Source organism: Ornithorhynchus anatinus, chromosome 13 (assembly GCF_004115215.2).
Source record: "Ornithorhynchus anatinus isolate Pmale09 chromosome 13, mOrnAna1.pri.v4, whole genome shotgun sequence".
NCBI classification, from domain to species: Eukaryota; Metazoa; Chordata; class Mammalia; order Monotremata; family Ornithorhynchidae; genus Ornithorhynchus; species Ornithorhynchus anatinus.
In genome coordinates, this window is record NC_041740.1 from 5465221 (window position 1) to 5477748 (window position 12528).

Here is a 12528-nt window from a genome sequence, read left to right on the forward strand (position 1 = left end):
AGCGACGGCAACTGGCAACCTAAAGCCAAAGCCAGTGCGGCAGGGGCTGCAAAGCCAGGATTAGTCTTTTCATCCACATAATAATAAGGATTGTAAAAATTGTGGGGTTTGTTGAGCGCTTAGTTGAACTTAGCCCTGGGGTAGATTGGAAATAATCAGGTTAGACACAGTACCTAACCCACATGAGGCTCACTGTCTAAAGGGGAGGGAGAATAGAGATTAAATCCCCATTATACAGGGGAGGAAGTTGAGGTCAAGGAAGTTAATCAACTTGCCCAAGGTCACACAGCAAGCAAGTGGAGAAGCAGCTTGGCCTTGTGGATGGAACACAGACTTGGGAGTCACAGGAACTTGGGTTCTAATCCCAGCTCCGCTATTGGCCTGCTGTGCGACCTTGGGCAAGGTGCTTCACTTCTCAGTGCCTCAGTTATCCCAACTGTGAAATGGGGATTAAGACTGCAAGCCCCAGGTGAGACATGGACTGTGTCCAACCTAATTAGCTTGTATCTACCCCAGCACTCAGTACAGTGCCTGGCACTTAGTAAGTGTTTAACAAATCCCATTAAAAAAAAAAATGGGGGAGACATTATAACCCAGGTCTCTATTCCAAGGCCTGTGCTCTTTCCACCAGATCAAGCTGCTTCCCAAGACACTGACATGGGCCCTATAAGCGATTTAAAGACAATACCTCACCAGTGGGTGATGGGCAGGAGTTAACCTCGGGCAAGGGCCTCAGAGACCTTATTTCATGGGCGAGAGAAGGCGCCAGTGACGGTTGGTATAAGGGGAGAAGGAAGGAGTCCTATTTTCTTTAACCATTCAAATCCTGATGGCCCGTGTCTGGGAAGGGGCTGTGTTGCTCCAGATCAACTTGGGGAGGGGGCCGACCCCAAACCAGAGAGCCCCTCTTGGTGGAATCCCCACTGGGGTGCATTCCCAGGATATGGCGTGAGGCCATGCCTACAGGTGGAACAACAGGGCCCTGATCCTGCCTGGCTTTGTACCCGTTTTTATGGTATTTAATAAAGCACTTACTATATGTCAGGCACTGTATTAAGCGCTGGGGCAGATACAAGCTGATCAGGTTGGACACAGTCCCTGTCATTCATTCATTCATTCATTCATTCATTCAATCGTATTTATTAAGCCCTTACTGTGTGCAGAGCACTGTACTAAGCGCTTGGAAACTACAATTCAGCAATAAAGAGAGACAATCCCCGCCCACACTGAGTTTACAGTCCCACAAGGGGCTCACAGTCTTGAATCTCCTTTTTACAGATGAGGTAACTGAGGCCCAGAGAAGTCAAGTGACTTGCCTAAGGTCACACAGCAGACAAGTGGTGGAGCTGGAATTGGAACCCGGGTCCTTCTGCCTCCCAGCATCTTCCTCTAGCCACTAGGCCACGCTGCCTCTGGCCCACACCTGGCTGCTGGATTTGGAACCAAAGTCGATAATACTTCAGACACCAGCCTTGACAGAATGAAGCTTTATCCCACATGCCCGTGTTTGATCTGATTCTGACGGATTCCCCAGGTGATGGTTGCTAAGCAATGAACTCCGCTCCAGGCAAAAGGAAGGCTGAGGCCGTTTGACATTCAGGTGAAATGGCTCGCTGTAAAAAGGTGGGATGTCCTAGTCACAAGCTGCTCCTCTGATCCCCCGAAGCCCAGAAGAGAGGGCCCAAGGCCTGTGATGATGCTCCCTTCCTCCACCCTTCCCATACTCATGGGTTTCATAAGGTCTTCTTTCACGCTTATCAGACTGCGAGCCTATGCCGGTCCTGTAATCAGCAGGGCCGGCTTCAGACGGTAATCAAGAGGGTGGCTGCCTCCAGACAACAATGTCAGTGGGGGTGGTCAGGGTGAAACATTTGAGGGCCCAAGTTGGAATGGCTGCCTGTGTGGAAGGGAACCCAATGATTCTGGGGTAAAGTAGAGGGGGGAGATTGGCTTCTCCCGGGAAAAACACTCTAGGTTAGGGGTTCTAGTGGGCTTCCAAATGATATCGTTACCTTACTTTGTAGCGAGAAGGTTTTATATGGGGTGATTAACCATGAAAGTCCTTTCAGAGCTTCTCTAGAAGGCCCATATCATTTTTAGTATGCAAGCTCTTAAACACTCCAGGACAGTTAGTTCCCTAAACTTTTTCAAAAATCTCTGGGATTGATTAAAAATGCAACCTTATGGAAGGCACCAGCGAATACATTTGGTTAGCTAAACCAAGTTCGCTCATTCATTCATTCTTCATTCATTCATTCATTCAAGCATATTTACTGAGTACTTACTGTGTGCGGAGCACTGCGCTAAGCACTCAGGAGACTACAACATTAAACTGACATATTCCCTATCCGCAACGAACTCGAAACGAACGAACATCCTCTAGACTGTAGTAGAGGATGAGTTTCCCCTCCAGAGGCCTCCTAAATTCACCTTTCACTGAGCCTCCTTCTTGACTCTTTCACCTCCCATCCTTTGCACACACCCTCCTCTTTCCTGGAACTCCCTCAATCAGTAATGGATCAGTGGTAATTATTGAGTATTTATTGTATGCAGAGCAATGTACTAAGCACTTGGGAGAATACAATAGAGTTGGTAGACAAGATCTCTGGCCATAAGAAGCTTAAATCCCTCCCCACTCAAATTCACCAGACCTCAGCTCTCCTGGCCCTCTTAAATCTCCACCTCTTCCGGGAGCTAATCTGTGCTTCATTTTCTTCTCCCAGCTCATATTCCCCCAGCTACCACCTCAGAATTTATGCACAAAAGTATTACCGTAGCTGTGTGTGCCAACCAGTTTGCAGAACTCTACTATTTAAGCAATTATTCATCCACCCATCTTCCATTCTCTTTTTCTTCCTAACTACAAATTACTTTGCATCTGTCTCCCCTGTAAGTTGTAAACTCCTTGAGGTCAGCAATTAGGTCTTTTACCCCTACTTGGCTCTCCTAATGGCTTAGAACAGTGCTCTGTACACAATAAGTGTTCGAGAAATAGAGAAATACTGGTATTCGATTTGAACTGTTTTTTTTCTGGGTGAGAATGAGGGTTTGTCTTTTTCAGAGCAATGACATTTCACAGTTGGGAATTTCTGAGCAGAGACAGATATGCCGCAAATCAGTTGCTAAATTTTTACTTCTGCCGCTGACCTCATGAGTCTCAATAAGAGATCCAGAAAGGTCATTGCACCAGGCAAGTCAATTATCCCACCCCTGGACTTGTTTTTTGCCTGGGCAAAGGGGCAACGCACTCTTCACATAATCTCTATTAACACACCTAAATCTTCCCATCTAAACCTCAAACTGCCTCTACTGAAGAGATCCTCTCAGAAAGCTGAGGGTTGGGTCCCGCTGGCTGGTTGGTTGTTCTGGGATAATGGGAGATTTTCCTCCTCCTCCTCCACTACCTCGGACCCCTAGTGAAGAACTCACAATCCAAAGAGCAAAATTCTTCTACACCGCACGGAGCTGTGAACCTGATTATTTGCTGAACAGAGGAATCTCATGTAGGGGAAGTGAACTTTAATCAGATTTTCTATTTTTCATTCTCCTACTTATTAACTTTTTTTTCAGGAACACGGTGCGGTAGAAGAGGAGCAGAAGCGTGATCCTCTTGGAAAACTCTGGAGGTGGCCCCATCTGACTTGCAATGTTGATTGTACTTTCTCCTGAGCAGCTTAATGATTGAGAAGCTATTTCCATCCACTACCAGAACAACTGCAGATGGAGGTGGGGTGTTCTGGAAGAGATGTGTTCATGGAGTCGCAGTGGGTAGGAGATGACAAGACCAGACAAGGAAAACAGTCCAGCACTTGCAGAAGGCAATGGTATTGGAATGACCTTACTGAACTTCACTTCGGTAGCTCAGTTCTACCGAACGTGTTTTCCTTACACATACCGGCCAGAGCTCAATGGCAGGATTAAGAGAGGAGGATCGAGTGAGCAGCGAGGGAGCTGGCTATCTTTGCCTCCTTCGCTCTGGAAAGCAGGCTCAGGACAGAGGCCAGGGAGCAGCAGAGAACCAGGCACCTGGATGGCTGGCAAAATGGTGGTCGAGGGACCGGGCTGGAGAGGCGCCTGATAATGCAACCCTGTCCTCCTAACGGACACCGGTGCAGCCGCCTTCCCGGCTGGGGCTGACCAGCCCTCCCTGGTCCTGCTGAGGGTGCCAACCCCCAAACAAGCGCTATTGGGGAAGGCAGCTAGAGCGCATGCCTTTGGGCGGCAGGGGGCTGTGCTGTGGGGCAGCTCTCCGGCACGTTCCAGTTAATAACAATAACAATTATTATAATTATGGTATTTGCTAAGCACTTGCTATGTGCCAGACACTGTTCTAAGCGCTGCGGTAGATACAAGATAATCGAGTTGAACACAGTCCCTGTCCCACGAGATGCACAGTCTTAATCCCATTTTACAGATGAGGGAAGTGAGGCACAGAGAAGTGAAGTGACTTGCCCAGGGTCACCCAGCAGACAAGTGGCAGAGCCGGGATTAGAACCCATGACCTCCTGAAGGCCCGCGTTCTCTCCAATAGGTCATGCTGCTTCTCGTGCAGTTCTAATGGCATGGCCGGCGGTCGCCGGCAAAAGGGAGGAATAGGTAGACCTAGAACGTGGGCCCGACGAGAGCCGGGGACAGCGTCCGGTCCAATTATCTTCTACCTACCCCAGAGCTCAGTGGAGTGCTTGGCACATAGTAAGCACTTAACAAATGCCATCACCAATATTACTATTATTATCATCATTATAATTATTATTATTGGTTAAAGTCCTTCCTCCCATCCTATCCCCTTCAGGAAAGATTCTTCAGCCCAGAGAGAAGGCAGAGTTTCACTTGGAACCCAGATTTCCCGCAAACAATGAACGAAGACTGGAGGAAGACTGGATGAGAGCTAAAGCTAATGGGATTCTCTCCACATTCGCACTTCTGTCACATAAGCACGCAGCCCACGGCTTTATCTACCTTTTGCAGCTTGCAGAGCGTGTAGCAACAATACCCCCTACAGTTCAACTCCGCTCCCACTCTCTCCCAAGCTGTGTCGGGGGACTTCTCTCTTTTCCCTCTTACGGGGATGGGGTGAAACCAGATTCCCAAATTTCATTCTTCTCCAGCGTGCGTATTCCAGGAGCACCTTAATAAGCAATTTCTCTAAAAAGCTGAACAGTCAGCTCCTGGTGGAGAAAACAATAACTCGTAAACAGAGAACTGCAAAAGCAGAAATGTAAAATGTTGCCTTTGCGCTTCCAGCTAATTAATGCTCCCAGAACATTGTCTCCTAGCTAGTCTGTAATTCTTCTGCTCTCCAAGATGACAAATAAGTAATTTCTTCCTGTGGCCTTTCTTAATGACCCACCCTTCTATTAATCTCTTTCTTCCTTTAGCCTTTCTTGCCAGTCACCCTCAGACTGTTTATTATGATTATCAGGCTGTTAATTATTATTATTGTACAGCCCTATTTCCTGTCCCATCTCCATCTCCAGGAGAAGCAGCATGGATTAGTGGAAAGGGCACGGGCTTGGGAGGCAGAGGACGTGGGTTCTAATCCCAGCTCCGCCACTTGTCTGCTGTGTAAACTTGGGCAAGCCACTTAACTACACTGTGCCTCGGTGACCTCATCTGTAAAATGGGGATTAAGACTGTGAGCCCCAAGTGGGACGACCTGATTACCTTGTAACTAGCACAGTGCTTGGCACATAGTAAGCTCCTAATACCATAATTATGATTTTTAATTATAATTATTATGTTCTCAGACCTTCCTTATGGGTCCCTGTGTATGGATGCCTAAGATAGTCTTACGGGGGCTAAGGGGGCAAATCTCTCTTTGACGGGACACCTGGGCCTGAAGTTTACAGCTCTAGGACCCAATCGCTGCCTTTTCACCACAGAGATATACAGCTTAGATGAGGGCTGGAGCCGAAGGGAACCCGAGTGGCAGGGAGTCTACACAGGCCGTGTGAGTCTCCTCAGAGAAACCTATACCCTGCTGAAGAGGGTGTAGCCTTTCCTTTCTGAGGAGTGACCTCAGCTTCCTTTTCCCACCCTTCCTGGGGTCGGGTCTGTATTATCCCCACCATTTCACAGACGGGAAGTTAAGTGATTCATGTAAGTCACGCGGCGTTTGGCGAAGTCAGGACTGGAACTCCCGCTGCCTGCACTTCCAGGCAACCGAGGGTAGTCATTTATTCAGTCGGATTTCACGCAATCGAATTTATTGAGCGCTTACTGTGTGCAAAGCACTGTACTAAGCGCTTGGGAAACAGACCCACAATAAAAAGACACATTCCCTGCCCACCATGAGCTTAAAGGCTAGAGAGTACCACTCCTGGACCCCTCGAGGCCACCCAAGGCCACTGGGCAACTGCAACCAAAGCCCCGTAACATATCCACTAACAATTACTCTCCCCTGCTTCAAAGCCTTATTTGAAGGCACATCTCCTCCAAGAGGCCTTCCTTGACTAAGACCCACCTTTCCTCCTCTCCCACTCCCTTCTGTGTCACCCTGACTCGCTCCCTTTGCTCCTTCTCCGCTCCCAGCTCCACAGCACTTATCTGTAATTTTATTCATTTGTATCAGTGCCTATCTCCCCCACCCCTAGACTGTTGGCTCGTTGTGGGCAGGGAATGTGTCCGTTTATTGTTGTATTGTACTCTGCCAAGCGCTTAGTACAGTGCTCTGCACACGGTAAGCGCTCAGTAAATATGATTGAATGAATGAAACCCAGGCTTAGCTGGCTGCAGCAGTGACCAACAGACTGGTGGCAGAGCTCTGTACGGGACCCTCGAGGGGTCGCAAAGAGAAGGGAGGGTGGGCGTGTGGGAGTTTCACTGGCATGGCATGGGGGTCAGTGTCCCCCCATAACCCAGCCCCCAGCATATAAACCCCACAGTGGATACTGCCAGGGGCTTTTCGCCTGTAAATTGAGCAAGTGCCACAAGAGCTTTCGTTGACTGCTTTACCTAAAATGCAAACCCGACTATGCAGAAAAGCCATGGTGAGATTGCAGCCCAAACACCCTGCCTCCCACTCCCCCTCATCACTCATTGGACTCTCCCCGAGTAAGTGCTCAATAAATATCACTGATTGATTGATTGACTGAGGTGGGGGCAAGTTGTGAGTCTGAGGGCAATACTACCCGCTCAACCATTGAAGACTGATTTTTTGCCCTAAATCTCAGTTGGCTTGCCTCTCACCACTTCCACTTCTAGAAGCAGCATGGTTTAGTGGAAAGAGCACGGGCTTGGGAGTCAGAGGTTGTGGTTCTAATCCCAGCTCTGCCACTTGTCTGCTGGATGACTTTGGGCAAGCCACTTAACTTCTCTGTGCCTCAGTTATCTCACCTGTAAAATGGGGATTAAGTCTATGAGAATGTGGGACAACCTCATTACCTTGTATCTAATCCCTGCGCTTAGAACAGTGCTTGGCACATAGTAAGCACTTAACAAATAGTGTAATTATTATTACTTCTGAATACATGTTTCCCTGGAAGGCAAGAGATGGACACCTGCTCCTGACCCACACCAGCCGATTCATCAATGATGAAGTACCGACAGACTGTGGTTCCAAGCTGCAGGAACCAATCAATCAATCAATTATTTGGAATTATTGAGCACTGACAATAAATACGCAGCTGCAGCCACAGACCGACAGTCTTTACGTGTCTGCAGGATTGGAATTTTTGCAGCCTAGTGATTTTTGAAAATGATTTGCCAAAGGGTTTGACTCCTCAATCACCCATTTGATGTCCTGGAACGCCCTCCCTCCTCACCTCTGCCAAACCCTTCAAAACCCTACTTAAAGCTCACCTCCTCCGAGAGGCCTTCCCCCCCTTCACCTCTCCACAGCTAAACCCTCTTCTCCCCCCTTTCCCTCTACTCCTCCCCCTCTCCCGTCCCCCATCCCCTCAGCACTGTACTCGTCCGCTCAACCGTATATATCTTCATTACCCTATTTATTTTGTTAATGAGATGTACATCACCTTGATTCTATTTATTTGCTATTGTTTTAATGAGATGTTCTTCCCCTTGATTCTATTTATTGCCACTGTTCTTGTCTGTCTGTCTCCCCCGATTAGACTGTAAGCCCATCAAAGGGCAGGGACTGTCTCTATCTGTTACCGATTTGTACATTCCAAGCGCTTAGTACAGTGCTCTGCACATAGTAAGCGCTCAATAAATACTATTGAATGAATGAATGAATATTAATTCACCTGTTCACACGGAATCTTTTTTTTATGTTTTTTTGTTAAGCACTTACTATGTGCCAAGCATAAGAGCTGGGGTAGATACAAGGTTATCAAGTCGGACACAGTCGCTGTCTCACATGGGGCTCATAGTCTTAATCCTATTTTACAGACGAAGTATCTGAGGCCCGAGAAGTGACTTGCCCAAGGTCATCCAGCAAACGGCGGAGCCGGGATTAGGAACCAGGTCTTTCTGCTTCTCAAGACCGTGCTCAAACCACTAGGTTATGTTGCTTCTCGTTCCCACCAGGTACCCCGGACCAGGCTGTGGGAGCAAGTGCACAGATGAATGAACTGGCAAAACTGGATCAGGAAAGACTGTGTCGGCATTTAATGAGAGCTCACAGGTTCAAGATGGGCCACCGCTGGATGAAGTCACTTGGAAACGGCAGCTCTGGGAGCGGAGGAATGTTTCCCCCCTTGGGAATTTGAATAACCTTAGAGTATAAGTGCCTTGTGGGCAGGGGATCTGTCTCATGCTTCTGCTGAACTTTCCCATCTCTTAGTACAGTGCATTGCACTTACTGGATGCCTAATGAATACCTTTATTACTGCTCCTACAAATTGGGCGCCCGAGATAAGGCAGGGGTTCCATACTCTGGTGATAGCTCCTTGTGGTGTGTTTGGTTGGGGAGATGATGGTGTGGGAGACTGTACTGAGGTGCCAGGGAGGTAACAAGGTCTGGTGGAAAAAGCACACCAGGGTCAGCAGACCTGGGCCTTAATCCCATCTCTGCCATTTGCTGGTTTTATGGCTCCGGACAAATCACTTACCTTCATCTTGCTTTAGTTTCCTCATCTGTAAAATGGGAATAAACATCTGTTCTCCCTCCCTCCTCGACTGTGAACCCTGTGCAGGACATCGACTATGTCCGATCTGATTATCTTTTATATTCCCCAGCACGTAACGTTTGGCACATAGAAAGCGCTGAATAAAGACCACCGTTATATTGTCTGGAACGGCCGCGGCTGGAGACTTGAATTTCTCATTCGTCTTTTCCATTACCCATGTTAAGATGATCGTGTTTGGGGAAAAAATTTGCAACCTTTCCAGGAGGCAGATTATAATTCTCTCTGGGTCTTTCTACAAGCATTTGTAAAAAGAAAATGTCAGCATGTTTACATATCTCCCCTTGTCAAGCCCTGGTGTGCTTATTTAATTTATGATATACGAATGCCTCCAAGAAACCGTTGCACCACCAGCTTTTGCCACTGTCAGGAAATAAAATCAATGTGATTTATTTGCCCGGCGATCTGGAAGCTACATTTAGCCACTAGACCTCGCTATTGTTAGGAAAGCCAATTAGGCAGGAGGTGTGGTGCCTTACCGTCATTGCCGACCTTTGACTTGGGAGTTCTTCTGTGGACTTCTTCGGTGGACCGGTCACCCTGGGAAAATCTCCATTTCCTCCTGGGTCTGATTTAGCTGGAATTTGCCTGTGAAAATTCCAACATGGTCATGAATAAACATCACGTTTGCTCACCATAGGACATAAATCACAAGATGAACAGCAAAACATGCAGGGATCGTGTCTCCTGACCCTATCGTACTCTACTAACTGTAAGTGCTCAGTTAATGTTACCGATGGACGATGCAGATTCTAACTTAATTAAGTGGGAGGCAGCCACCTTCTCAGGATTTTGGTACCCGGACAGTGACTAAGGGTCAGAGAATGGACCTAAATATCCAATCTATCGATCGATCAATCAAACGTTTCTCACTGAGTGCTTACTGTGGGCAGGGCACTGTATTAAGCACTTGGGAGAGTACAGTATAATAATATGACACAATCCCAGCCCACAGTGAGCTTAATAATAATAATAATAATAATAATAATAATAATGTTGGTATTTGTTAAGCGCTTACTATGTGCAGAGCACCGTTCTAAGCGCTGGGGTAGATTCAGGGTAATCAGGTTGTCCCACGTGAAGCTCACAGTCTTAATCCCCATTTTACAGATGAGGTAACTGAAGCACAGAGAAGTTAAGTGACTTGTCCACAGTCACACAGCTGACAAGTGGCAGAGCCGGGATTCGAACCCATGAACTCTGACTCCCAAGCCCGGGCTCTTTCCACCAAGCCACGGGGAGATGGACATTAATATTTATTAACATTTACTATCAATACTTATTTATAAATAAATTACAGATGTTGACATAAGTGCTTTTGGGACTTTTCGGGGGATGAATTTATTTATATTAATGTCTGTCTCCCCCTCTAGACTATAAGCTCTTTGTGGGCCTGGAAAGTGTCTGTTTATTGTTATAATGTACTCTCCCAAGTGCTTAGTACAGCGCTCTGTTCACAGGAAGTGCTCAATAAATACAATTGAATGAATAAAGGGAGCAAGTCAGGGTGATACAGAAGGGAGTGGAAGAAAAGGAAAAGAGGGCTTAATTGGATGGGGGGCGGTGCTCTTGGAGGAGATGTGCCTTTCAATAAGGCTTTGGAGGGCAGCTTTCGTTTTGTTCTCTTTTGCTTTGCTGTCCATCTCCCCCGTTTAGACTGTGAGCCCATCACTGGGCAGGGATTGTCTCTATCTGCTGCCGAATTGTGCATTCCAAGCGCTTAGTACAGTGTTCTGCACATAGTAAGCGCTCAATAAATACTATTGAATGAATGAATGAAAGGAGGGGAGAATAATTGTCTGTTGGGCATGAAAAAGGAGGATGTTCCAGGCCAAAGGCAGGATGCGGGTAAGAGGTCAGCAGCATGATAGATGAGATTGAGGTAGAGTGAGTAAGTTGGCATTAGCGGAGTGAAATATATGGGCCGGGTTGTTGTAGGAGAGTGGTGAGGTGAGATAGGAGGGGGTAGGTGGTGGAGTGCTTTAAAGCCTACGGTAAGGAGTTTCTGTTTGATGAGGAGGTGGATGGGCCACCGCTGGAGATTCTTGAACAGTGCTTGGCACGTAGTAGCCCTTAACAAATACCATAATTATTATTATTATTACTGAGGAGTGGGAAAACATGGCCCGAACGTTTTCGTCAAAAAATGATGCAGGCGGCAGAGTGAAGCATGGACTGGAGAGGGGAGAGACAAGGAGGCAGAGAGGTCAGCAAGGAGGCTGAATACGGCAGTCAAGGCAGGATTGGACTAGTGCTAGTTTTCTCAAAGTTTAGTGGATTTTTTTAGGGGGTGGTTATTTTCAAAGTGGGGGAGGGGAACCTTTTGGCCTGGTTAAAAAGTAAAGCAAAAGCCACAGGAAGAGTCTGGGGCTTGTTTATTCAGTGACTCAACCACTATATATAGTTGGCCTTCATACATGAAGATGCCGCTGGTGGTGACTAAATCATTACTTTTAATGATACCGTAAAGACTCCAGGAAACCCTTCTTCTGCACTAGTAGTAGTGAGACATAGTAGTTGCGTTTACTGAGCACCCACTGGGCACTGTACTAAGTGCTTGGGATGTACAAAACAAAGAAGTCACATTCATTCATTCAATAGTATTTATTGAGCGCTTACTATGTGCAGAGCACTGTACTAAGCGCTTGGAATGAACAAGTCGGCAACAGATAGAGCAAATCCCTGCCCAATGAGGGGTTCACAGTCTAATCGGGGAGAATGTTCCCTGCCCACCAGGTACTAAGATTTTAACGGGGGAGACAGATATAAAATAAGAATGTTTTAATTATAATTACTATTATTATTACATAATAATAATAATAATAATAATAACTGTGGTATTTGTTAAGTACCTTTTATGTGTCAAGCACTGTGCTAAGCACTGGGGCGGATGCCCCAAAAGCAGGCAATATTTACAAATCTGGATGATTCCAAGAGTTGAAAATATTACTGATGTGATACTAAGGGCTTTTGATCACCTGCAGAGGCCAGAAGGAGAGAAGGGAGGAAGCAAAGAGCCCTCTCTTGAAGAAAATTCTTGTTTTGCCTCACTTGCTATTTCCCAGCCAGAATTCCTCTTTCTCCATCTGTTCCCTGGAGGTTCCCCTCTAAGTGAGGCAACCTAGCCCCCTATGACCACCTTCTAAGATAGCATGGCTTAGTGGATAGAGCACGAGCCTGGGAGTTAGAAGGTCATGGGTTCTAATCCCGGCTCTGCCACCTGTCTGCTGTGTGACCTTGGCCAAGTTGACTTCTCTCTGCCTCAGTTCCCTCATCTGTAAAATGGGGATAAAGACGGCGAGCCCTGTGTGGGACAGATACTGTGCCCGACCAAGTTATCTTGTATCTACCCCAGCACTTAGAACAGTGTCTGACATATAGCAAATACCATAAGAATTATTATTATTAAGCAACTCCCAGGACTTCAGCTTACTGAGGGGCT

The 12528-nt window shown here is 46.9% G+C and overlaps 1 long non-coding RNA gene across 1 annotated transcript in view; it reads right to left on the minus strand.

Annotated features, from left to right (window-relative positions):
• Window positions 1-9571: 9571 nt before the first annotated feature.
• The window catches only part of LOC114816242, a 33756-nt gene continuing 30799 nt past the window's right edge, over window positions 9572-12528 (minus strand). The window contains exon 3 of the long non-coding RNA XR_003764005.1: window positions 9572-9674. This is a non-coding gene — a long non-coding RNA (uncharacterized LOC114816242). The remainder of the gene's footprint in view (window positions 9675-12528) is intronic.